Source organism: Sminthopsis crassicaudata, chromosome 1 (genome assembly GCF_048593235.1).
Source record: "Sminthopsis crassicaudata isolate SCR6 chromosome 1, ASM4859323v1, whole genome shotgun sequence".
Taxonomy (NCBI): domain Eukaryota; kingdom Metazoa; phylum Chordata; class Mammalia; order Dasyuromorphia; family Dasyuridae; genus Sminthopsis; species Sminthopsis crassicaudata.
In genome coordinates, this window is record NC_133617.1 from 455664771 (window position 1) to 455691460 (window position 26690).

A 26690-nucleotide genomic window follows, 5' to 3' on the forward strand; every position below is an offset into this window, starting at 1 on the left:
TAGATACTTTTCTAGTTATTCCCTTTAGAAAAGACACTTTTCTAGATTCTTTTTGAAAACCTCAATTTCGAAAAAAATCTTTTCTAGGAACTTTTCTAGATACTTTCTCTAGAAATAATTCTTTTCTAGATCACTTTCTAGAGCCTCAATCTGGAAAACATTTTTTTGGGTGCTCTCTCTAGAAAAAACACTTTTCTAGATTCTTTTCTAGAGTCTCAACCTAAAAAAAACCGTTCTTTTCTAGATTCTTTTATGGATAACTCTCTTAGAAGAAAGATCGGTAGATTCTTTTTAGAGCCTCATTCTAGAAAATTTTTTTCTAGATACGTTTCTAGTTCTTCTCTCTAGAAACATGTCTTTTCTAGATGATTTTCCAGAACTTCAATCTAGAGAAATATCTTTTCTAGAAACTTTTCTGCATCCTCGCTTTAGTAAGAATTCTTTACTAGATCCTTTTCTAGAGCCTCAACTTTGAAAACATAGTTTTCTAGATCTTCTATCTAGAAACAAGTCTTTTCTAGATTTTTTTCTAGAGCCTCATGCTAGAAAAAGTTTTTCTAGGCTCTTTTCTGGATGCTCTCTCTAGAAAAAAGTCTTTTCTAGATTCTTTTCTAGAGCTTCAATCTAAAAAAAAACGTTCTTTTCTAGATTCTTTTATAGATCATTTCTTCTGAAAAAATGATTTATTTTATTTATTTATTTATTTTTTTACTGTTAGATTCTTTTCTGGAGGCTCATTCAAGAAAACATTTTTACATACTTTTCTAGATGTTCTCTTTAGAAAAGGGACTTTTTTGGATTCTTTTTGAAAACCAAAACCTAGGAAAAAATCATTTCTAGAATCTTTTCTAGATACTCTAGAAACAAGTAATTTCTTGATCATTTCGCAGAACCTTAATCTGGAAAACTATTTTTTCTGGATCCTCTCTCTAGAAACAACTCTTTTCTAGATTATTTTCTAGAGCCTCAACCTAAAAAAAACCGTTCTTTTCTAGATTCTTTTATGGATAACTCTCTTAGAAGAAAGATCTCTAGATTCCCTTTTAGAGCGTCATTCTAGAAAAAATTTTTTCTAGATACGTTTCTAGTTCTCTCCAGCAACATATCTTTTCTAGATGATTTTTCTAGAACTTCAAACTAGAGAAATATCTCTTCTAGAATCTTTTCTGCATCCTCTCTCTAGAAAGAATTCTTTACAAGATCCTTTTCTAGAGCCTCATTTAGACAACATAGTTTCCAGATCTTGTATCTAGAAACCAGTCTTTTCTAGATTCTTTTCTAGATCCTCATGCTAGAAAATTTTTTTCTAGATTCTTTGGTGGAACCTCTCTCTAGAAACAGCTCTTTTCTAGATTCTTTTCTAGAGCCTCAATCTAAAAAAAACCGTTCTTTTCTAGAATGTTTTATGGATCATTTCTTCTGAAATAATGTTTTTTTTTGTTAGATTCTTTGCTGGAGACTCATTAAAGAAAACATTTTTAGATACTTTTCTACTTGTTCTCTTTTACGAAAGAGACTTTTCTAGATTCTTTTCGTAAACCTCAATCTGAAAAAGATCTTTTCCAGAAACTTTTCTACATACTCTCTCTAGAAACAATTCTTCTCTAGATCATTTTCTAGAGTCTCAATCTAGAAAACATTCTTTTCTGCAAGCTCTCTCTAGAAATAATTCTTTAATCGATCCTTTTTTAGAGCCTCAACTTAAAAAATATAGTTTTCTAGTTCTTCTATCTAGAAACCAGTGTTTTCTAGAGCCTCATGCTAGGGAAAAAAATTCTAGATGCTTTTGTGGATCCTGTCTCTAGAAACAACTATTTTCTAGATTCTTTTCTACAACCTCAAGATAAAAAATGTTTTTTCTAGATTCTATTATGGATCATTTCTTCTAAAACGATGTGTTTTTTTGTTAGATTCTTTACTGGAGGCTCATTCAAGAAAAAAAAAATTTAAATACTTTTCTACTTATTCTCTTTTCAAAAAGATACATTTCAAGAACTTTTTTTCGAAAACCTCAATCTAGAAAAAGAAATCTTTTCTTGGAAATTTTCTCTATCCTCTCTCGTGATACAATTCTTTTCTCGATCATTTTCTAGAGCCTCAATCTAGAAAACCTTATTTTCTGGATATTCTCTTTAGAAACAACCCTTTTTCTAGATTCTTTTCTAGAGCCTCAACCTAAAAATGTTCTTTTCTAAATTCTTTTATGAATCAGTCTTTTAAAACAAAAATTTTGTAGTTATTTTCTAGAGCCTCATTCGAGAAAATTTTTTTATAGATACTTTTCTAGTTGTTCTCTCCAGCAGGAAGTCTTCTCGAGGTGATTTTCTAAAACCTCAATCTAGAAAAAAATCTTTTCTAGAAACTTTTCTAGATCCTCTTTCTAGAAACGATTCTTTTCTAGATTTTTTGTAGAGCCTCAATCTAGAAAATATTTTTCTAGATACTTTTGCAGTTCTTCTCTCTAGAAACAAGTCTTTTCTAGATGATTTTCTAGAACATCAATCTAGAGAAAAATATTTTTTAGAAATATTTCTGCATCTTACCTCTAGAAACACTTCTTTACTACATCCTTTTAGAGAGCCTCAACTTAGAAAACATAGTTTTCCAGATCTTTTATCTAGAAACCAGTGTTTTCTAGATTCTTTTCTAGAGCCTCATGCTAGAAAAAAATTTTCTAGCATCTTTTCTGGATCCCCTCTCTAGAAAAAAAACTTTTCTAGATTCATTTCTAGAGCCTCAAATTAAAATAAAACGTTCTTTTCTAGAATGTTTTAGGGATCATTTCTTCTGAAATGATGTTTTTTTTGTTAGATTGTTTTCTGGAGCCTGATTCAAGAAAAAAAACAATTAAATACATTTCTACTTATTCTCTTTTTAAACAGATACATTTCTAGAATTTTTTCAAAAACCTTAATCTAGAAAAAAAAAATTTTCTTGGAAATTTTCTACATACTCTCTCTAGAAACAATTCTTTTCTCGATCATTTTCTAGAGTCTGGATATTCTCTCTAGAAACAACCCTTTTCTAGATTCTTTTCTAGAGCCTCAACCTAAAAATGTTCTTTTCTAGATTCTTTTATGAATCAGTCTCTTAAAAAAAGTTTTTGTAGTTATTTTCTAGAGCCTCATTCTAGAAAAATTTTTATACATACTATTCTAGTTGTTCTCTACAGCAGGAAGACTTTTCTAGATGATTTTCTAAAACCTCAATCTAGAAAAAAATCTTTTCTAAAAACTTTTCTAGATCCTCTTTCTAGAAACGATTCTTTTCTAGATTTTTTTTATAGCCTCACTTAGAAAACATACTTTTCCAAATCATTTATCTAGAAACCAGTGTTTTCTAGATTCTTTTCTAGAGCCTCATGCTAGTAAAAAAATTTCTAGATTTTTTCTGGATCCTTTCTCTAGAAAAGCTCTTTTCTAGACTCTTTTCTAGAGCCTCAAATTAAAAAAACGTTCTTTTCTAGAATGTTTTATGGATCATTTCTTCTGAAATCATGGTTTTTTTGGTTAGATTCTTTTCTGGAGAATCATTCAAAAAAACATTTTTTAGATACTTTTCTAGTTATTCCCTTTAGAAAAGACACTTTTCTAGATTCTTTTTGAAAACCTCAATTTCGAAAAAAATCTTTTCTAGGAACTTTTCTAGATACTTTCTCTAGAAATAATTCTTTTCTAGATCACTTTCTAGAGCCTCAATCTGGAAAACATTTTTCTGGGTGCTCTCTCTAGAAAAAACACTTTTCTAGATTCTTTTCTAGAGTCTCAACCTAAAAAAAACCGTTCTTTTCTAGATTCTTTTATGGATAACTCTCTTAGAAGAAAGATCGGTAGATTCTTTTTAGAGCCTCATTCTAGAAAATTTTTTTCTAGATACGTTTCTAGTTCTTCTCTCTAGAAACATGTCTTTTCTAGATGATTTTCCAGAACTTCAATCTAGAGAAATATCTTTTCTAGAAACTTTTCTGCATCCTCGCTTTAGTAAGAATTCTTTACTAGATCCTTTTCTAGAGCCTCAACTTTGAAAACATAGTTTTCTAGATCTTCTATCTAGAAACAAGTCTTTTCTAGATTTTTTTCTAGAGCCTCATGCTAGAAAAAGTTTTTCTAGGCTCTTTTCTGGATGCTCTCTCTAGAAAAAAGTCTTTTCTAGATTCTTTTCTAGAGCTTCAATCTAAAAAAAAACGTTCTTTTCTAGATTCTTTTATAGATCATTTCTTCTGAAAAAATGATTTATTTTATTTATTTATTTATTTTTTTACTGTTAGATTCTTTTCTGGAGGCTCATTCAAGAAAACATTTTTACATACTTTTCTAGATGTTCTCTTTAGAAAAGGGACTTTTTTGGATTCTTTTTGAAAACCAAAACCTAGGAAAAAATCATTTCTAGAATCTTTTCTAGATACTCTAGAAACAAGTAATTTCTTGATCATTTCGCAGAACCTTAATCTGGAAAACTATTTTTTCTGGATCCTCTCTCTAGAAACAACTCTTTTCTAGATTATTTTCTAGAGCCTCAACCTAAAAAAAACCGTTCTTTTCTAGATTCTTTTATGGATAACTCTCTTAGAAGAAAGATCTCTAGATTCCCTTTTAGAGCGTCATTCTAGAAAAAATGTTTTCTAGATACGTTTCTAGTTCTCTCCAGCAACATATCTTTTCTAGATGATTTTTCTAGAACTTCAAACTAGAGAAATATCTCTTCTAGAATCTTTTCTGCATCCTCTCTCTAGAAAGAATTCTTTACAAGATCCTTTTCTAGAGCCTCATTTAGACAACATAGTTTCCAGATCTTGTATCTAGAAACCAGTCTTTTCTAGATTCTTTTCTAGATCCTCATGCTAGAAAATTTTTTTCTAGATTCTTTGGTGGAACCTCTCTCTAGAAACAGCTCTTTTCTAGATTCTTTTCTAGAGCCTCAATCTAAAAAAAACCGTTCTTTTCTAGAATGTTTTATGGATCATTTCTTCTGAAATAATGTTTTTTTTTGTTAGATTCTTTGCTGGAGACTCATTAAAGAAAACATTTTTAGATACTTTTCTACTTGTTCTCTTTTACGAAAGAGACTTTTCTAGATTCTTTTCGTAAACCTCAATCTGAAAAAGATCTTTTCCAGAAACTTTTCTACATACTCTCTCTAGAAACAATTCTTCTCTAGATCATTTTCTAGAGTCTCAATCTAGAAAACATTCTTTTCTGCAAGCTCTCTCTAGAAATAATTCTTTAATCGATCCTTTTTTAGAGCCTCAACTTAAAAAATATAGTTTTCTAGTTCTTCTATCTAGAAACCAGTGTTTTCTAGAGCCTCATGCTAGGGAAAAAAATTCTAGATGCTTTTGTGGATCCTGTCTCTAGAAACAACTATTTTCTAGATTCTTTTCTACAACCTCAAGATAAAAAATGTTTTTTCTAGATTCTATTATGGATCATTTCTTCTAAAACGATGTGTTTTTTTGTTAGATTCTTTACTGGAGGCTCATTCAAGAAAAAAAAATTTTAAATACTTTTCTACTTATTCTCTTTTCAAAAAGATACATTTCAAGAACTTTTTTTCGAAAACCTCAATCTAGAAAAAGAAATCTTTTCTTGGAAATTTTCTCTATCCTCTCTCGTGATACAATTCTTTTCTCGATCATTTTCTAGAGCCTCAATCTAGAAAACCTTATTTTCTGGATATTCTCTTTAGAAACAACCCTTTTTCTAGATTCTTTTCTAGAGCCTCAACCTAAAAATGTTCTTTTCTAAATTCTTTTATGAATCAGTCTTTTAAAACAAAAATTTTGTAGTTATATTCTAGAGCCTCATTCGAGAAAATTTTTTTATAGATACTTTTCTAGTTGTTCTCTCCAGCAGGAAGTCTTCTCGAGGTAATTTTCTAAAACCTCAATCTAGAAAAAAATCTTTTCTAGAAACTTTTCTAGATCCTCTTTCTAGAAACGATTCTTTTCTAGATTTTTTGTAGAGCCTCAATCTAGAAAATATTTTTCTAGATACTTTTGCAGTTCTTCTCTCTAGAAACAAGTCTTTTCTAGATGATTTTCTAGAACATCAATCTAGAGAAAAATATTTTTTAGAAATATTTCTGCATCTTACCTCTAGAAACACTTCTTTACTACATCCTTTTAGAGAGCCTCAACTTAGAAAACATAGTTTTCCAGATCTTTTATCTAGAAACCAGTGTTTTCTAGATTCTTTTCTAGAGCCTCATGCTAGAAAAAAATTTTCTAGCATCTTTTCTGGATCCCCTCTCTAGACAAAAAACTTTTCTAGATTCATTTCTAGAGCCTCAAATTAAAATAAAACGTTCTTTTCTAGAATGTTTTAGGGATCATTTCTTCTGAAATCATGTTTTTTTTGTTAGATTGTTTTCTGGAGCCTGATTCAAGAAAAAAAACAATTAAATACATTTCTACTTATTCTCTTTTTAAACAGATACATTTCTAGAATTTTTTCAAAAACCTTAATCTAGAAAAAAAAATTTTCTTGGAAATATTCTACATACTCTCTCTAGAAACAATTCTTTTCTCGATCATTTTCTAGAGTCTGGATATTCTCTCTAGAAACAACCCTTTTCTAGATTCTTTTCTAGAGCCTCAACCTAAAAAATGTTCTTTTCTAGATTCTTTTATGAATCAGTCTCTTAAAAAAAGTTTTTGTAGTTATTTTCTAGAGCCTCATTCTAGAAAAATTTTTATACATACTATTCTAGTTGTTCTCTACAGCAGGAAGACTTTTCTAGATGATTTTCTAAAACCTCAATCTAGAAAAAAATCTTTTCTAAAAACTTTTCTAGATCCTCTTTCTAGAAACGATTCTTTTCTAGATTTTTTTTATAGCCTCACTTAGAAAACATACTTTTCCAAATCATTTATCTAGAAACCAGTGTTTTCTAGATTCTTTTCTAGAGCCTCATGCTAGTAAAAAAATTTCTAGATTTTTTCTGGATCCTTTCTCTAGAAAAGCTCTTTTCTAGACTCTTTTCTAGAGCCTCAAATTAAAAAAACGTTCTTTTCTTGAATGTTTTATGGATCATTTCTTCTGAAATCATGGTTTTTTTGGTTAGATTCTTTTCTGGAGAATCATTCAAAAAAACATTTTTTAGATACTTTTCTAGTTATTCCCTTTAGAAAAGACACTTTTCTAGATTCTTTTTGAAAACCTCAATTTCGAAAAAAATCTTTTCTAGGAACTTTTCTAGATACTTTCTCTAGAAATAATTCTTTTCTAGATCACTTTCTAGAGCCTCAATCTGGAAAACATTTTTCTGGGTGCTCTCTCTAGAAAAAACACTTTTCTAGATTCTTTTCTAGAGTCTCAACCTAAAAAAAACCGTTCTTTTCTAGATTCTTTTATGGATAACTCTCTTAGAAGAAAGATCGGTAGATTCTTTTTAGAGCCTCATTCTAGAAAATTTTTTTCTAGATACGTTTCTAGTTCTTCTCTCTAGAAACATGTCTTTTCTAGATGATTTTCCAGAACTTCAATCTAGAGAAATATCTTTTCTAGAAACTTTTCTGCATCCTCGCTTTAGTAAGAATTCTTTACTAGATCCTTTTCTAGAGCCTCAACTTTGAAAACATAGTTTTCTAGATCTTCTATCTAGAAACAAGTCTTTTCTAGATTTTTTTCTAGAGCCTCATGCTAGAAAAAGTTTTTCTAGGCTCTTTTCTGGATGCTCTCTCTAGAAAAAAGTCTTTTCTAGATTCTTTTCTAGAGCTTCAATCTAAAAAAAAACGTTCTTTTCTAGATTCTTTTATAGATCATTTCTTCTGAAAAAATGATTTATTTTATTTATTTATTTATTTTTTTACTGTTAGATTCTTTTCTGGAGGCTCATTCAAGAAAACATTTTTACATACTTTTCTAGATGTTCTCTTTAGAAAAGGGACTTTTTTGGATTCTTTTTGAAAACCAAAACCTAGGAAAAAATCATTTCTAGAATCTTTTCTAGATACTCTAGAAACAAGTAATTTCTTGATCATTTCGCAGAACCTTAATCTGGAAAACTATTTTTTCTGGATCCTCTCTCTAGAAACAACTCTTTTCTAGATTATTTTCTAGAGCCTCAACCTAAAAAAAACCGTTCTTTTCTAGATTCTTTTATGGATAACTCTCTTAGAAGAAAGATCTCTAGATTCCCTTTTAGAGCGTCATTCTAGAAAAAATGTTTTCTAGATACGTTTCTAGTTCTCTCCAGCAACATATCTTTTCTAGATGATTTTTCTAGAACTTCAAACTAGAGAAATATCTCTTCTAGAATCTTTTCTGCATCCTCTCTCTAGAAAGAATTCTTTACAAGATCCTTTTCTAGAGCCTCATTTAGACAACATAGTTTCCAGATCTTGTATCTAGAAACCAGTCTTTTCTAGATTCTTTTCTAGATCCTCATGCTAGAAAATTTTTTTCTAGATTCTTTGGTGGAACCTCTCTCTAGAAACAGCTCTTTTCTAGATTCTTTTCTAGAGCCTCAATCTAAAAAAAACCGTTCTTTTCTAGAATGTTTTATGGATCATTTCTTCTGAAATAATGTTTTTTTTTGTTAGATTCTTTGCTGGAGACTCATTAAAGAAAACATTTTTAGATACTTTTCTACTTGTTCTCTTTTACGAAAGAGACTTTTCTAGATTCTTTTCGTAAACCTCAATCTGAAAAAGATCTTTTCCAGAAACTTTTCTACATACTCTCTCTAGAAACAATTCTTCTCTAGATCATTTTCTAGAGTCTCAATCTAGAAAACATTCTTTTCTGCAAGCTCTCTCTAGAAATAATTCTTTAATCGATCCTTTTTTAGAGCCTCAACTTAAAAAATATAGTTTTCTAGTTCTTCTATCTAGAAACCAGTGTTTTCTAGAGCCTCATGCTAGGGAAAAAAATTCTAGATGCTTTTGTGGATCCTGTCTCTAGAAACAACTATTTTCTAGATTCTTTTCTACAACCTCAAGATAAAAAATGTTTTTTCTAGATTCTATTATGGATCATTTCTTCTAAAACGATGTGTTTTTTTGTTAGATTCTTTACTGGAGGCTCATTCAAGAAAAAAAAATTTTAAATACTTTTCTACTTATTCTCTTTTCAAAAAGATACATTTCAAGAACTTTTTTTCGAAAACCTCAATCTAGAAAAAGAAATCTTTTCTTGGAAATTTTCTCTATCCTCTCTCGTGATACAATTCTTTTCTCGATCATTTTCTAGAGCCTCAATCTAGAAAACCTTATTTTCTGGATATTCTCTTTAGAAACAACCCTTTTTCTAGATTCTTTTCTAGAGCCTCAACCTAAAAATGTTCTTTTCTAAATTCTTTTATGAATCAGTCTTTTAAAACAAAAATTTTGTAGTTATTTTCTAGAGCCTCATTCGAGAAAATTTTTTTATAGATACTTTTCTAGTTGTTCTCTCCAGCAGGAAGTCTTCTCGAGGTGATTTTCTAAAACCTCAATCTAGAAAAAAATCTTTTCTAGAAACTTTTCTAGATCCTCTTTCTAGAAACGATTCTTTTCTAGATTTTTTGTAGAGCCTCAATCTAGAAAATATTTTTCTAGATACTTTTGCAGTTCTTCTCTCTAGAAACAAGTCTTTTCTAGATGATTTTCTAGAACATCAATCTAGAGAAAAATATTTTTTAGAAATATTTCTGCATCTTACCTCTAGAAACACTTCTTTACTACATCCTTTTAGAGAGCCTCAACTTAGAAAACATAGTTTTCCAGATCTTTTATCTAGAAACCAGTATTTTCTAGATTCTTTTCTAGAGCCTCATGCTAGAAAAAAATTTTCTAGCATCTTTTCTGGATCCCCTCTCTAGACAAAAAACTTTTCTAGATTCATTTCTAGAGCCTCAAATTAAAATAAAACGTTCTTTTCTAGAATGTTTTAGGGATCATTTCTTCTGAAATCATGTTTTTTTTGTTAGATTGTTTTCTGGAGCCTGATTCAAGAAAAAAAACAATTAAATACATTTCTACTTATTCTCTTTTTAAACAGATACATTTCTAGAATTTTTTCAAAAACCTTAATCTAGAAAAAAAAATTTTCTTGGAAATTTTCTACATACTCTCTCTAGAAACAATTCTTTTCTCGATCATTTTGTAGAGTCTGGATATTCTCTCTAGAAACAACCCTTTTCTAGATTCTTTTCTAGAGTCTCAACCTAAAAAAAATCGTTCTTTTCTAGATTCTTTTATGGATAACTCTCTTAGAAGAAAGATCGGTAGATTCTTTTTAGAGCCTCATTCTAGAAAATTTTTTTCTAGATACGTTTCTAGTTCTTCTCTCTAGAAACATGTCTTTTCTAGATGATTTTCCAGAACTTCAATCTAGAGAAATATCTTTTCTAGAAACTTTTCTGCATCCTCGCTTTAGTAAGAATTCTTTACTAGATCCTTTTCTAGAGCCTCAACTTTGAAAACATAGTTTTCTAGATCTTCTATCTAGAAACAAGTCTTTTCTAGATTTTTTTCTAGAGCCTCATGCTAGAAAAAGTTTTTCTAGGCTCTTTTCTGGATGCTCTCTCTAGAAAAAAGTCTTTTCTAGATTCTTTTCTAGAGCTTCAATCTAAAAAAAAACGTTCTTTTCTAGATTCTTTTATAGATCATTTCTTCTGAAAAAATGATTTATTTTATTTATTTATTTATTTTTTTACTGTTAGATTCTTTTCTGGAGGCTCATTCAAGAAAACATTTTTACATACTTTTCTAGATGTTCTCTTTAGAAAAGGGACTTTTTTGGATTCTTTTTGAAAACCAAAACCTAGGAAAAAATCATTTCTAGAATCTTTTCTAGATACTCTAGAAACAAGTAATTTCTTGATCATTTCGCAGAACCTTAATCTGGAAAACTATTTTTTCTGGATCCTCTCTCTAGAAACAACTCTTTTCTAGATTATTTTCTAGAGCCTCAACCTAAAAAAAACCGTTCTTTTCTAGATTCTTTTATGGATAACTCTCTTAGAAGAAAGATCTCTAGATTCCCTTTTAGAGCGTCATTCTAGAAAAAATGTTTTCTAGATACGTTTCTAGTTCTCTCCAGCAACATATCTTTTCTAGATGATTTTTCTAGAACTTCAAACTAGAGAAATATCTCTTCTAGAATCTTTTCTGCATCCTCTCTCTAGAAAGAATTCTTTACAAGATCCTTTTCTAGAGCCTCATTTAGACAACATAGTTTCCAGATCTTGTATCTAGAAACCAGTCTTTTCTAGATTCTTTTCTAGATCCTCATGCTAGAAAATTTTTTTCTAGATTCTTTGGTGGAACCTCTCTCTAGAAACAGCTCTTTTCTAGATTCTTTTCTAGAGCCTCAATCTAAAAAAAACCGTTCTTTTCTAGAATGTTTTATGGATCATTTCTTCTGAAATAATGTTTTTTTTTGTTAGATTCTTTGCTGGAGACTCATTAAAGAAAACATTTTTAGATACTTTTCTACTTGTTCTCTTTTACGAAAGAGACTTTTCTAGATTCTTTTCGTAAACCTCAATCTGAAAAAGATCTTTTCCAGAAACTTTTCTACATACTCTCTCTAGAAACAATTCTTCTCTAGATCATTTTCTAGAGTCTCAATCTAGAAAACATTCTTTTCTGCAAGCTCTCTCTAGAAATAATTCTTTAATCGATCCTTTTTTAGAGCCTCAACTTAAAAAATATAGTTTTCTAGTTCTTCTATCTAGAAACCAGTGTTTTCTAGAGCCTCATGCTAGGGAAAAAAATTCTAGATGCTTTTGTGGATCCTGTCTCTAGAAACAACTATTTTCTAGATTCTTTTCTACAACCTCAAGATAAAAAATGTTTTTTCTAGATTCTATTATGGATCATTTCTTCTAAAACGATGTGTTTTTTTGTTAGATTCTTTACTGGAGGCTCATTCAAGAAAAAAAAAATTTAAATACTTTTCTACTTATTCTCTTTTCAAAAAGATACATTTCAAGAACTTTTTTTCGAAAACCTCAATCTAGAAAAAGAAATCTTTTCTTGGAAATTTTCTCTATCCTCTCTCGTGATACAATTCTTTTCTCGATCATTTTCTAGAGCCTCAATCTAGAAAACCTTATTTTCTGGATATTCTCTTTAGAAACAACCCTTTTTCTAGATTCTTTTCTAGAGCCTCAACCTAAAAATGTTCTTTTCTAAATTCTTTTATGAATCAGTCTTTTAAAACAAAAATTTTGTAGTTATATTCTAGAGCCTCATTCGAGAAAATTTTTTTATAGATACTTTTCTAGTTGTTCTCTCCAGCAGGAAGTCTTCTCGAGGTGATTTTCTAAAACCTCAATCTAGAAAAAAATCTTTTCTAGAAACTTTTCTAGATCCTCTTTCTAGAAACGATTCTTTTCTAGATTTTTTGTAGAGCCTCAATCTAGAAAATATTTTTCTAGATACTTTTGCAGTTCTTCTCTCTAGAAACAAGTCTTTTCTAGATGATTTTCTAGAACATCAATCTAGAGAAAAATATTTTTTAGAAATATTTCTGCATCTTACCTCTAGAAACACTTCTTTACTACATCCTTTTAGAGAGCCTCAACTTAGAAAACATAGTTTTCCAGATCTTTTATCTAGAAACCAGTGTTTTCTAGATTCTTTTCTAGAGCCTCATGCTAGAAAAAAATTTTCTAGCATCTTTTCTGGATCCCCTCTCTAGACAAAAAACTTTTCTAGATTCATTTCTAGAGCCTCAAATTAAAATAAAACGTTCTTTTCTAGAATGTTTTAGGGATCATTTCTTCTGAAATCATGTTTTTTTTGTTAGATTGTTTTCTGGAGCCTGATTCAAGAAAAAAAACAATTAAATACATTTCTACTTATTCTCTTTTTAAACAGATACATTTCTAGAATTTTTTCAAAAACCTTAATCTAGAAAAAAAAATTTTCTTGGAAATTTTCTACATACTCTCTCTAGAAACAATTCTTTTCTCGATCATTTTGTAGAGTCTGGATATTCTCTCTAGAAACAACCCTTTTCTAGATTCTTTTCTAGAGCCTCAACCTAAAAAATGTTCTTTTCTAGATTCTTTTATGAATCAGTCTCTTAAAAAAAGTTTTTGTAGTTATGTTCTAGAGCCTCATTCTAGAAAAATTTTTATACATACTATTCTAGTTGTTCTCTACAGCAGGAAGGCTTTTCTAGATGATTTTCTAAAACCTCAATCTAGAAAAAAATCTTTTCTAAAAACTTTTCTAGATCCTCTTTCTAGAAACGATTCTTTTCTAGATTTTTTTTATAGCCTCACTTAGAAAACATACTTTTCCAAATCATTTATCTAGAAACCAGTGTTTTCTAGATTCTTTTCTAGAGCCTCATGCTAGTAAAAAAATTTCTAGATTTTTTCTGGATCCTTTCTCTAGAAAAGCTCTTTTCTAGACTCTTTTCTAGAGCCTCAAATTAAAAAAACGTTGTTTTCTAGAATGTTTTATGGATCATTTCTTCTGAAATCATGGTTTTTTTGGTTAGATTCTTTTCTGGAGAATCATTCAAAAAAACATTTTTTAGATACTTTTCTAGTTATTCCCTTTAGAAAAGACACTTTTCTAGATTCTTTTTGAAAACCTCAATTTCGAAAAAAATCTTTTCTAGGAACTTTTCTAGATACTTTCTCTAGAAATAATTCTTTTCTAGATCACTTTCTAGAGCCTCAATCTGGAAAACATTTTTCTGGGTGCTCTCTCTAGAAAAAACACTTTTCTAGATTCTTTTCTAGAGTCTCAACCTAAAAAAACCCGTTCTTTTCTAGATTCTTTTATGGATAACTCTCTTAGAAGAAAGATCGGTAGATTCTTTTTAGAGCCTCATTCTAGAAAATTTTTTTCTAGATACGTTTCTAGTTCTTCTCTCTAGAAACATGTCTTTTCTAGATGATTTTCCAGAACTTCAATCTAGAGAAATATCTTTTCTAGAAACTTTTCTGCATCCTCGCTTTAGTAAGAATTCTTTACTAGATCCTTTTCTAGAGCCTCAACTTTGAAAACATAGTTTTCTAGATCTTCTATCTAGAAACAAGTCTTTTCTAGATTTTTTTCTAGAGCCTCATGCTAGAAAAAGTTTTTCTAGGCTCTTTTCTGGATGCTCTCTCTAGAAAAAAGTCTTTTCTAGATTCTTTTCTAGAGCTTCAATCTAAAAAAAAACGTTCTTTTCTAGATTCTTTTATAGATCATTTCTTCTGAAAAAATGATTTATTTTATTTATTTATTTATTTTTTTACTGTTAGATTCTTTTCTGGAGGCTCATTCAAGAAAACATTTTTACATACTTTTCTAGATGTTCTCTTTAGAAAAGGGACTTTTTTGGATTCTTTTTGAAAACCAAAACCTAGGAAAAAATCATTTCTAGAATCTTTTCTAGATACTCTAGAAACAAGTAATTTCTTGATCATTTCGCAGAACCTTAATCTGGAAAACTATTTTTTCTGGATCCTCTCTCTAGAAACAACTCTTTTCTAGATTATTTTCTAGAGCCTCAACCTAAAAAAAACCGTTCTTTTCTAGATTCTTTTATGGATAACTCTCTTAGAAGAAAGATCTCTAGATTCCCTTTTAGAGCGTCATTCTAGAAAAAATGTTTTCTAGATACGTTTCTAGTTCTCTCCAGCAACATATCTTTTCTAGATGATTTTTCTAGAACTTCAAACTAGAGAAATATCTCTTCTAGAATCTTTTCTGCATCCTCTCTCTAGAAAGAATTCTTTACAAGATCCTTTTCTAGAGCCTCATTTAGAAAACATAGTTTCCAGATCTTGTATCTAGAAACCAGTCTTTTCTAGATTCTTTTCTAGATCCTCATGCTAGAAAATTTTTTTCTAGATTCTTTGGTGGAACCTCTCTCTAGAAACAGCTCTTTTCTAGATTCTTTTCTAGAGCCTCAATCTAAAAAAAACCGTTCTTTTCTAGAATGTTTTATGGATCATTTCTTCTGAAATAATGTTTTTTTTTTGTTAGATTCTTTGCTGGAGACTCATTAAAGAAAACATTTTTAGATACTTTTCTACTTGTTCTCTTTTACGAAAGAGACTTTTCTAGATTCTTTTCGTAAACCTCAATCTGAAAAAGATCTTTTCCAGAAACTTTTCTACATACTCTCTCTAGAAACAATTCTTCTCTAGATCATTTTCTAGAGTCTCAATCTAGAAAACATTCTTTTCTGCAAGCTCTCTCTAGAAATAATTCTTTAATCGATCCTTTTTTAGAGCCTCAACTTAAAAAATATAGTTTTCTAGTTCTTCTATCTAGAAACCAGTGTTTTCTAGAGCCTCATGCTAGGGAAAAAAATTCTAGATGCTTTTGTGGATCCTGTCTCTAGAAACAACTATTTTCTAGATTCTTTTCTACAACCTCAAGATAAAAAATGTTTTTTCTAGATTCTATTATGGATCATTTCTTCTAAAACGATGTGTTTTTTTGTTAGATTCTTTACTGGAGGCTCATTCAAGAAAAAAAAATTTTAAATACTTTTCTACTTATTCTCTTTTCAAAAAGATACATTTCAAGAACTTTTTTTCGAAAACCTCAATCTAGAAAAAGAAATCTTTTCTTGGAAATTTTCTCTATCCTCTCTCGTGATACAATTCTTTTCTCGATCATTTTCTAGAGCCTCAATCTAGAAAACCTTATTTTCTGGATATTCTCTTTAGAAACAACCCTTTTTCTAGATTCTTTTCTAGAGCCTCAACCTAAAAATGTTCTTTTCTAAATTCTTTTATGAATCAGTCTTTTAAAACAAAAATTTTGTAGTTATTTTCTAGAGCCTCATTCGAGAAAATTTTTTTATAGATACTTTTCTAGTTGTTCTCTCCAGCAGGAAGTCTTCTCGAGGTGATTTTCTAAAACCTCAATCTAGAAAAAAATCTTTTCTAGAAACTTTTCTAGATCCTCTTTCTAGAAACGATTCTTTTCTAGATTTTTTGTAGAGCCTCAATCTAGAAAATATTTTTCTAGATACTTTTGCAGTTCTTCTCTCTAGAAACAAGTCTTTTCTAGATGATTTTCTAGAACATCAATCGAGAGAAAAATATTTTTTAGAAATATTTCTGCATCTTACCTCTAGAAACACTTCTTTACTACATCCTTTTAGAGAGCCTCAACTTAGAAAACAAAGTTTTCCAGATCTTTTATCTAGAAACCAGTGTTTTCTAGATTCTTTTCTAGATCCTCATGCTAGAAAAAAATTTTCTAGCATCTTTTCTGGATCCTCTCTCTAGAAAAAACACTTTTCTAGATTCATTTCTAGAGCCTCAAATTAAAATAAAACGTTTTTTTCTAGAATGTTTTAGGGATCATTTCTTCTGAAATCATGTTTTTTTTTTGTTAGATTGTTTTCTGGAGCCTGATTCAAGAAAAAAAAAATTAAATACATTTCTACTTATTCTCTTTTAAAACAGATACATTTCTAGAATTTTTTCAAAAACCTTAATCTAGAAAAAAAATTTTCTTAGAAATTTTCTACATACTCTCTTTAGAAACAATTCTTTTCTCGATCATTTTCTAGAGTCTGGATATTCTCTCTAGAAACAACCCTTTTCTAGATTCTTTTCTAGAGCCTCAACCTAAAAAATGTTCTTTTCTAGATTCTTTTATGAATCAGTCTCTTAAAAAAAGCTTTTGTAGTTATTTTCTAGAGCCTCATTCTAGAAAAATTTTTATACATACTTTTCTAGTTGTTCTCTACAGCAGGAAGTCTTTTCTAGATGATTTTCTAAAACCTCAATCTAGAAAAAAATCTTTTCTAAAAACTTTTCTAGATCCTCTTTCTAGAAACGATTCTTTTCTAGATTTTTTATAGCCTCACTTAGAAAACATACTTTTCCAAATCATTTATCTAGAAACCAGTGTTTTCTAGATTCTTTTCTAGAGCCTCATGCTAGTAAAAAAATTTCTAGATTTTTTCTGGATCCTTTCTCTAGAAAAGCTCTTTTCTAGACTCTTTTCTAGAGCCTCAAATTAAAAAAACGTTCTTTTCTAGAATGTTTTATGGATCATTTCTTCTGAAATCATGGTTTTTTTGGTTAGATTCTTTTCTGGAGAATCATTCAAAAAAACATTTTTTAGATACTTTTCTAGTTATTCCCTTTAGAAAAGACACTTTTCTAGATTCTTTTTGAAAACCTCAATTTCGAAAAAAATCTTTTCTAGGAACTTTTCTAGATACTTTCTCTAGAAATAATTCTTTTCTAGATCACTTTCTAGAGCCTCAATCTGGAAAACATTTTTTCTGGGTGCTCTCTGTAGAAAAAACACTTTTCTAGATTCTTTTCTAGAGTCTCAACCTAAAAAAACCGTTCTTTTCTAGATTCTTTTATGGATAACTCTCTTAGAAGAAAGATCGGTAGATTCCTTTTTAGAGCCTCATTCTAGAAAATTTTTTTCTAGATACGTTTCTTGTTCTTTTCTCTAGAAACATTTCTTTTCTAGATCATTTTCCAGAACTTCAATCTAGAGAAATATCTTTTCTAGAAACTTTTCTGCATCCTCGCTTTAGTAAGAATTCTTTACTAGATCCTTTTCTAGAGCCTCAACTTTGAAAACATAGTTTTCTAGATCTTCTATCTAGAAACAAGTCTTTTCTAGATTTTTTTCTAGAGCCTCATGCTAGAAAAAGTTTTTCTAGGCTCTTTTCTGGATGCTCTCTCTAGAAAAAAGTCTTTTCTAGATTCTTTTCTAGAGCTTCAATCTAAAAAAAAAACGTTCTTTTCTAGATTCTTTTATAGATCATTTCTTCTGAAAAAATGATTTATTTTATTTATTTATTTTTTTTTTTACTGTTAGATTCTTTTCTGGAGGCTCATTCAAGAAAACATTTTTACATACTTTTCTAGATGTTCTCTTTAGAAAAGGGACTTTTTTGGATTCTTTTTGAAAACCAAAACCTAGAAAAAAAATCATTTCTAGAATCTTTTCTAGATACTCTAGAAACAAGTAATTTCTTGATCATTTCGCAGAACCTTAACCTGGAAAACTATTTTTTCTGGATCCTCTCTCTAGAAACAACTCTTTTCTAGATTATTTTCTAGAGCCTCAACCTAAAAAAAACGTTCTTTTCTAGATTCTTTTATGGATAACTCTCTTAGAAGATAGATCTCTAGATTCCTTTTTAGAGCGTCATTCTAGAAAAAATTTTTTCTAGATACGTTTCTAGTTCTCTCCAGCAACATATCTTTTCTAGATGATTTTTCTAGAACTTCAAACTAGAGAAATATCTCTTCTAGAATCTTTCCTGCATCCTCTCTCTAGAAAGAATTCTTTACAAGATCCTTTTCTAGAGCCTCATTTAGAAAACATAGTTTCCAGATCTTGTATCTAGAAACCAGTCTTTTCTAGATTCTTTTCTAGATCCTCATGCTAGAAAATTTTTTTCTAGATTCTTTGGTGGAACCTCTCTCTAGAAACAGCTCTTTTCTAGATTCTTTTCTAGAGCCTCAATCTAAAAAAAAAAACGTTCTTTTCTAGAATGTTTTATGGATCATTTCTTCTGAAATAATGTTTTTTTTGTTAGATTCTTTGCTGGAGACTCATTAAAGAAAACATTTTTAGATACTTTTCTACTTGTTCTCTTTTACGAAAGAGACTTTTCTAGATTCTTTTCGTAAACCTCAATCTGAAAAAGATCTTTTCCAGAGACTTTTCTACATACTCTCTCTAGAAACAATTCTTCTCTAGATCATTTTCTAGAGTCTCAATCTAGAAAACATTCTTTTCTGCAACCTCTCTCTAGAAAAAAACACTTTTCTAGATTCTTTTCTAGAGTCTCAACCTAAAAAAAACGTTCTTTTCTAGATTCTTTTATAGATAACTCTCTAAGAGAAAAGATCTGTAAATTCCTTTTTAGAGCCTCATTCTAGAAATTTTTTTTCTAGATACGTTTCTAGTTCTCTCTAGAAACATGTCTTTTCTAGATGATTTTCTAGAACTTCAATCTAGAGAAATATCTTTTCTAGAAACTTTTCTGCATCCTCCCTTTAGTAAGAATTCTTTACTAGATCCTTTTCTAGAGCCTCAACTTTGAAAACATAGTTTTCTAGATCTATCTAGAAACAAGTCTTTTCTAGATTCTTTTCTAGAGCCTCATGCTAGAAAAAGTTTTTCTAGGCTCTTTTCTGGATGCTCTCTCTAGAAAAAACTCTTTTCTAGATTCTTTTCTAGAGTTTCAATCTAAAAAAAAAGGTTCTTTTCTAGATTCTTTTATGGATCATTTCTTCTGAAAAATGCTTTATTTATTTATTTATTTATTTTTTTGCTGTTAGATTCTTTTCTGGAGGCTCATTCAAGAAAACATTTTTAGATACTTTTCTAGATGTTCTCTTTAGAAAAGGGACTTTTTTGGATTCTTTTTGAAAACCAAAATCTAGAAAAAAAATCATTTCTAGAATCTTTTCTAGATACTCTAGAAACAAGTAATTTCTTGATCATTTCGGAGAACCTTAATCTGGAAAACTATTTTTTTCTGGATCTTCTCTCTAGAAAAAATTCTTTTCTAGATTCTTTTCTAAAACGTCAGTCTAGAAAATGTACTTTTCTAGATTCTTTTACGGATCATCTCTCTTGAAACATAGTTTTCTAGATTCTTTTCTAGAGCTTCATTCAAGAAAATATTTTTCTACATACTTTTCTAGGTCTTCTCTCCAGCAACAATTGTTACTAGGTGATTTTCTAGAACCTCAATCTAAAAAAAATCTGTTCTAGAAACTTCTCTAGATACTCTCTCTAGAAACAATTCTTTTCTAGATCATTTTCTAGCGTCTCAATCTAGAAAACATTTTTTTCTGTATCCTCTCTCTAGAAATAATTCTTTAATCGATCCTTTTTTAGAATCTCAACTTAGAAAACATAGTTTTCCAGATCTTCTATCTAGAATCCAGTGTTTTCTAGAGCCTCATGCTAGGAAAAAAATTCTAGATGCTTTTGTGGATCCTCTCTCTAGGAACAACTCATTTCTAGATTCTTTTCTACAACCTCAAGCTGAAAAAAGTTTTTTCTAGATTCTATTATGGATCATTTCTTCTAAAACGATGTGTTTTTTTTTTGTTATATTCTTTTCTGGGGCCTCATTCAAGAAAAATTTTTTAAAATACTTTTCTACTTATTCTCTTTTTAAAAAGATACATTTCTAGAATTTTTTCGAAAACCTCAATCTAGAAAAAAATCTTTTCTAGGAAATTTTCTCTATCCTCTCTCATGAAACAATTCTTTTCTCAATCATTTTCTAGAGCCTCAATCTAGAAAACATTATGTTCTGGATATTCACTCTAGAAAAAACACTATTTCTGGATTCTTTTCTAGAGCCTCAAAATAAAAATGTTCTTTTCTAGATTCTTTTATGAATCAGTCTCTTAAAACAAAGTTTTTGTAGTTATTTTCTAGAGCCTCATTCTAGAAAATTTTTTTATAGATAATTTTCTAGTTGTTCTCTCCAGCAGGAAGTCTTTTCTAGGTGATTTTGTAAAACCTCAATCTAGAAAAAAATCTTTTCTAGAAACTTTTCTAGATCCTCTTTCTAGGAACGATTCTTTTCTAGATATTTTTGTAGAGCCTCAACTTAGAAAACATATTTTTCCAAATCTTTTATCTAGAAACCAGTGTTTTCTAGATTCTTTTCTAGAGCCTCATGCTAGAAAAAAATTTTCTAGATTCTTTTCTGGATCCTTTCTCTAGAAAAACTCTTTTCTAGATTCTTTTCAAGAGCCTCAATCTTAAAAAACATTCTTTTCTAGAATGTTTTATGGATCATTTCTTCTGAAATCATGTTTTTATTTGGTTAGATTCTTTTCTGGAGAATCATTAAAAAAAAAACATTTTTAGATACTTTTCTAGTTAGTCCCTTTAGAAAAGATACTTTTCTAGATTCTTTTTGAAAACCTCAATTTCGAAAAAAATCTTTTCTACGAACTCTTCTAGATACTTTCTCTAGAAACAACTCTTTTCTAGATCACTTTCTAGAGCCTCAATCTAGAAAACATTTTTTCTGGGTCCTTTCTCTAGAAAAAAAAACACTTTTCTAGATTCTTTTCTATACAAAGAGAAATTCCATTCCAAAGAAATGTTGAGAGTATAAAGTATTTGGGAATCCATCTACCAAAGAATAGTCAGGAAGTATATGAGAAAAATTACAAAACACTTGCCACAAAAATAAAGTCAGATTTAAATAATTGGAAAGACATTCAGTGCTCTTGGATAGGCCGAGCGAATATAATAAAGATGACAATACTCCCCAAACTAATCTATTTATTAGTGCTATACCAATCAGACTCCCAAGAAACTATTTTAATGACCTGGAAAAAATAACAACAAAATTCATATGGAAGAATAAAATGTCGAGAATTGCAAGGGAACTAATGAATAAAAAGTCAGAGGAAGGTGGTCTAAGTGTACCTGATCTAAAGCTATATTATAGACCAGCAGTCACCAAAACCATTTGGTACTGGCTAAGAAATAGAACGGTAGATAAGTGGAACAGATTAGATACAAAGGACAAAAAAGGGTACATCTATAGCAATCTAATCTTTGACAAACAAAAAGATACCAACATCAGGGAGAAAAATTCATTATTTAGAAGAAACTGTTGGGAAAACTGGAAATTAGTATGGCAGAAATTAGATGTGGACCCACACTTAACACCATATACCAAGATAAGATCAAAATGGGTCCATGATTTAGGCATAAAGAATGAGATCATAAATAAATTAGAGGAACAGAGAATAGTCTACCTCTCAGACCTGTGGAGGAGGAAGGAATTTATGACCAGAGGAGAATTAGAGATCATTATTGATCACAATATAGAAGAGTTTGATTACATCAAACTAAAAAGTTTCTGTACAAACAATACTAATGCAAACAAGATTAGAAGGGAAGTAACAAATTGGGAAAATATTTTTTAAAGGAAAGGTTCTGACAAAGGTCTCATTTCCTAAATATATAGAGAACTGACCCTGATTTATAGGAAACCAAACCATTCTCCAATTGATAAATGGTCAAGGGATATGAACAGACAATTCTCAGATGATGAAATTGAAACTATTTCCACTCATATGAAAGTTTTCCAAATCACTACTGATCAGAGAAATGCAAATTAAGACAATTCTGAGATAACACTACACACCTATCAGATTGGCTAAGATGACAGGAACAAATGATGATGAGTGTTGGAGGGGATGTGGGAAAACTGGGACACTAATACATTGTTGGTGGAGTTGTGTAAGAATGAAACCATTCTGGAGATTAATTTGGAAGTATGCCCCAAAAGTTATCAAACTGTGCATACACTTTGATCCAGCATTGCTGCTATTGGGTTTATATCCCAAAGAAATACTAAAGAGGGGAAAGGGACCTGTACGTGCCAAAATGTTTGTGGCAGCTCTTTTCATAGTGTCTAGAAACTGGAAGTTGAATGGATGTCCATCAATTGGAGAATGGTGGGTAAATTGTGGTATATGAAGGTTATGGAATATTATTGCTCTGTAAGAAATGACCAGCAGGAGGAATACAGAGAGGCTTGGAGAGACTTAAATCAACTGTTGCTGAGTGAAATGAGCAGAACCAGAAGATCACTATACACTTCAACAACAATACTGTATGAGGATGTATTCTGATGGAAGTGGAAATCTTCAACATAAAGAAGATCCAATCACTTCCAGTTGATCAATGATGGACAGAAATACCTATACCCAGAGAAGGAACACTGGGAAGCGAATGTAAATTGTTAGCACTACTGTCTATCTACCCAGGTTACTTATACCTTCGGAAACTAATAATTAATGTGCAACAAGAAAATGGTATTTATACACATATATTGTATCTAGGTTATATTGTAACACGTATAAAATGTATGGGATTACCTGCCATCGTGGGGAGGGAGTGGAGGGAAGGAGGGGATAATTTGGAAAAATGAATAAAAAATAAAAAAATAAATAAAAAGACTAGGAGCAAAAAAAAAAAAAAAAAGAATCCTTTGATTCCGCTTTAAATACAAAGAACGTAATGCATTGTACAAAAAGGTTCCATTGAAGCAAAAACGAGAATATTTATATCAGCTATAATATCCCAAATTGCAAAAGAAAAGAAGGGAAAACTAGACTCAATAGAATGTTAAATAGAGAAGAACAAGTAAGTAAAGGAATTTTTTCTTCAAAAGGAAGTAACGGTATCATTTCTTTGGACGTAAACTATTTAGAACGGAAAGCATTGTTGTTAAAAAACCTTTGATCAAGCTTTAAATATAAAGAAGATAACTCATTCTGTCCAGAAAGTTCCATTGAAGCAAATGTGAGAGAATTAACATCAACTATAATGATCCAAAATGCACAGGAATGAAAGGGAAAACTAGACTCAAGAGAATGGTTAAGAGACAAGAACAAGTATCCACAGGAATTGATTCTTCAAAAGGGAATAACTAGACGTTTTGTCTGTCAATCACTTTTTTCCGCTGAATAGGATTCCTGTTAAGAATCCTTTGATCCAGCTTTAAATATAAAGAAGATAAAGCAGTGTACAAAAAAGTTCCATTGAAGCATATAGAGATAATTGATATCAATTATAATATCCCAAACTACAAAAGAAACGAAGGGAAAACTAGACTCAATAGAACGTTAAATAGACAAGAACAAGTAAGTAAGAAAAGGAATTTTTCGTCAAAAGGAAATAACCGAATAATTTCTTTGGACTGAAAATGATTGTTGTTAACAAACCTTTGATCAAGTTTCAATATAAAGAAAATAATGCATAGTATCCAGAAAGTTATATTGAAGCAAATGCGAGGGATTTAACATCAACAATAATGATCGAAAATGCACAGGAATCAAAGGGAAAACGGGACTCAATAGAATGGGAAATAGAGAAGAACAAATATTGAAAAGAATGGATTTCTCAAATGGTTTGAACTTCGAAGACTCTTTCTGCTGAATAGAATTCCTTTGTTAGAGTCCTTTGATCCAGCTTTAAATGTAAAGAAAATAATACATTGTACAAAAAAAGTTCCAATGAAGCAAATACGAGAGAATGGACATCAAGTATAATGATCCAAAATGCAAAGGAATCAAAGGGAAAACTATAATCAATCAAGGGGAAATAGAATAGAACAGGTATCCAAATGCATGGATTTTTCAAAAGGGAATAATTGGAAGATGTCTGCAATTCATCTTTCCATTGAAGAGGATTCCTGTTAAAAATCCTTTGATCCAGCTTTAAATATAAAGAAGATTGTGCATTGTACCAAAAAAGGTCCACTGGAACAAATGGGAGAGAATTGATATCAACTATCATATCCCAAACTGCAAAAGAAATAAAACGAAAATTAAACTCAATAGAATGTGAAATAGAGAAGAATTTTTTAGTCGAAAGGAAATAACCAAATAATTTCTTTAGACGGAAAAGGATTGTTGTTAACAAACCTTTGATCAAGTTTCGATATAAAGAAAATAATGCATCGTATCCAGAAAGATCCATTGAAGCAAATGAGAGAGAATTAACATCAACTACAATGATCCAAACTGTACAGGAAACAAAGGAAAAATTGGACTCAATAGAATGGGAAATAGAGAGGAACAAGTATCCAAAGGCATTGATTTTTCAAAAGGGAATAACTGGAATCTCTCCTAATTGCTTCAACAGGACTTTCCGTACAAGATGCATTATGTTCTGTATATCTAAAGCTGATCAAAGGATTCTTTACAGGAATCCTATACAGTGGAATGAGTCAATGTGCAGGAAATATTTCCAGTTATTTCCTTTTGGAAAATCCATTCTTTGGATACTAGTTCCTCTCTATTTCCAATTCTATTGAGTCTAGTGTTCCTGTTGTTTACTTTTCAATTGGCAACTTTATATTTGATGTTAATTCTATCCTATTTACTTCAATGTAACTTTTTGGGCAAAATCCATCATCTTCCTTATATCTAAAGCTGATCAAAGGATTCTTAACAGGGATCGATACAGTGGAATGAGTGAATGTGCAGGCAATAGTTCAAGTTATTCCCTTTGGGAAAATCCATTCCTTTGGATACTTTTTCCTCTCTATTTCCAATTCTATTGAGTCTTGTTTTCCTCTTGTTTCCGCTTCAATTGTGAACTTTATAGTTGATGTTAATTCTCTCCTATTTGCTTCAACAGGACTTTCCATCCAAGATGCATTATGTTCTGCATATCTAAAGCTGATCAAAGAATTCTTAACAGGAATCCTATACAGTGGAATGAGTCAATGTGCAGGCAATAGTTCTAGTTATTTCCTTTGGGAAAATCCATTCCTTTGGAAACTAGTTCTCTCTATTTCCCATTCTATTGAGTCTTGTTTTCCTCTTGTTTCCGCTTCAATTGGGAACTTTATAGTTGATGTTAATTCTCTCCTATTTGCTTCAACTGGACTTTCTGTAGAAAATGCATTATGTTCTGTATATCTAAAGCTGATGAAAGGATTCTTAACAGGAATCCTATACAGTGGAATGAGTGAATGTGTAGGCAATAGTTCCAGTTATATCCTTTGGTAAAATCCATTCCTTTGGATACTTGTTCGTCTCTATTTCCAATTCTATTGAGTCTAGTTTTCCTCTTGTTTCCTCTTCAATTGGGTAATATATAGTTGATGTTAATTCTCTCCTATTAACTTCAATGGAACTTTTTGGGCAAAATCCATCATCTTCTTTGTATCTAAAGCTGATCATAGGATTCTTAACCGGAATCCTATACAGTGGAATGAGTGAATGTGCAGGCAATAGTTCAAGTTATTCCCTTTGGGAAAATCCATTCCTTTGGATACTTTTTCCTCTCTATTTCCAATTCTATTGAGTCTTGTTTTCCTCTTGTTTCCGCTTCAATTGGGAACTTTACAGTTGATTTTAATTCTCTCCTATTTGCTTCAACAGGACTTTCCATCCAAGATGCATTATGTTCTGCATATCTAAAGCTGATCAAAGAATTCTTAACAGGAATCCTATACAGTGGAATGAGTCAATGTGCAGGAAATAGTTCTATTTATTTCCTTTGGGAACATCCTTTCCTTTGGATACTTGTTCCTCTCTATTTCCAATTTTATTGAGTCAAGTGTTCCTGTTGTTTACTTTTCAATTGGCAACGTTATATTTGATGTTAATTCTCTCTTATTTACTTCAATGGAACTTTTTGGGCAAAATCCATCATCTTCCTTATATCTAAAGCTTATCAATGGATTCTTAACAGGGATCGATACAGTTGAATGAGCGAATGTGAAGGCAATAGTTCCAGTTATTTCTTTGGGAAAATCCATTCCTTTGGATACTAGTTCTTCTCTATTTGCCATTCTATTGAGTCTAGTTTTCCCTTTATTTCCTTTGAATTTATGAACATTATACTTGAAGATAATTCTCTCCTATTGGCTTCAATGGAACATTTTGGGAAAAATCGAACATCTTCTTTATATCTAAAGCGGATCAAAGGATTCTTAACAGGGATCGTATACAGTGGAATGAGTGAATGTGCAGGCAGTGGTTCCAGTTATTTCCTTTGATAAAATTCATTCCTTTGGATACTTGTTCCTCTCTACTTCCAATTCTATTGAGTCTTGTGTTCCTCTTGTTTACTCTTCAGTTGGGAACTTTATAGTTGATGTTAATTCTCTCCTATTTGCTTCAACTGGACTTTCTGTAGAAAATGCATTATGTTCTGTATATCTAAAGCTGATGAAAGGATTCTTAACAGGAATCCTATACAGTGGAATGAGGGAATATGCAGGGAATAGTTCCAGTTATTTCCT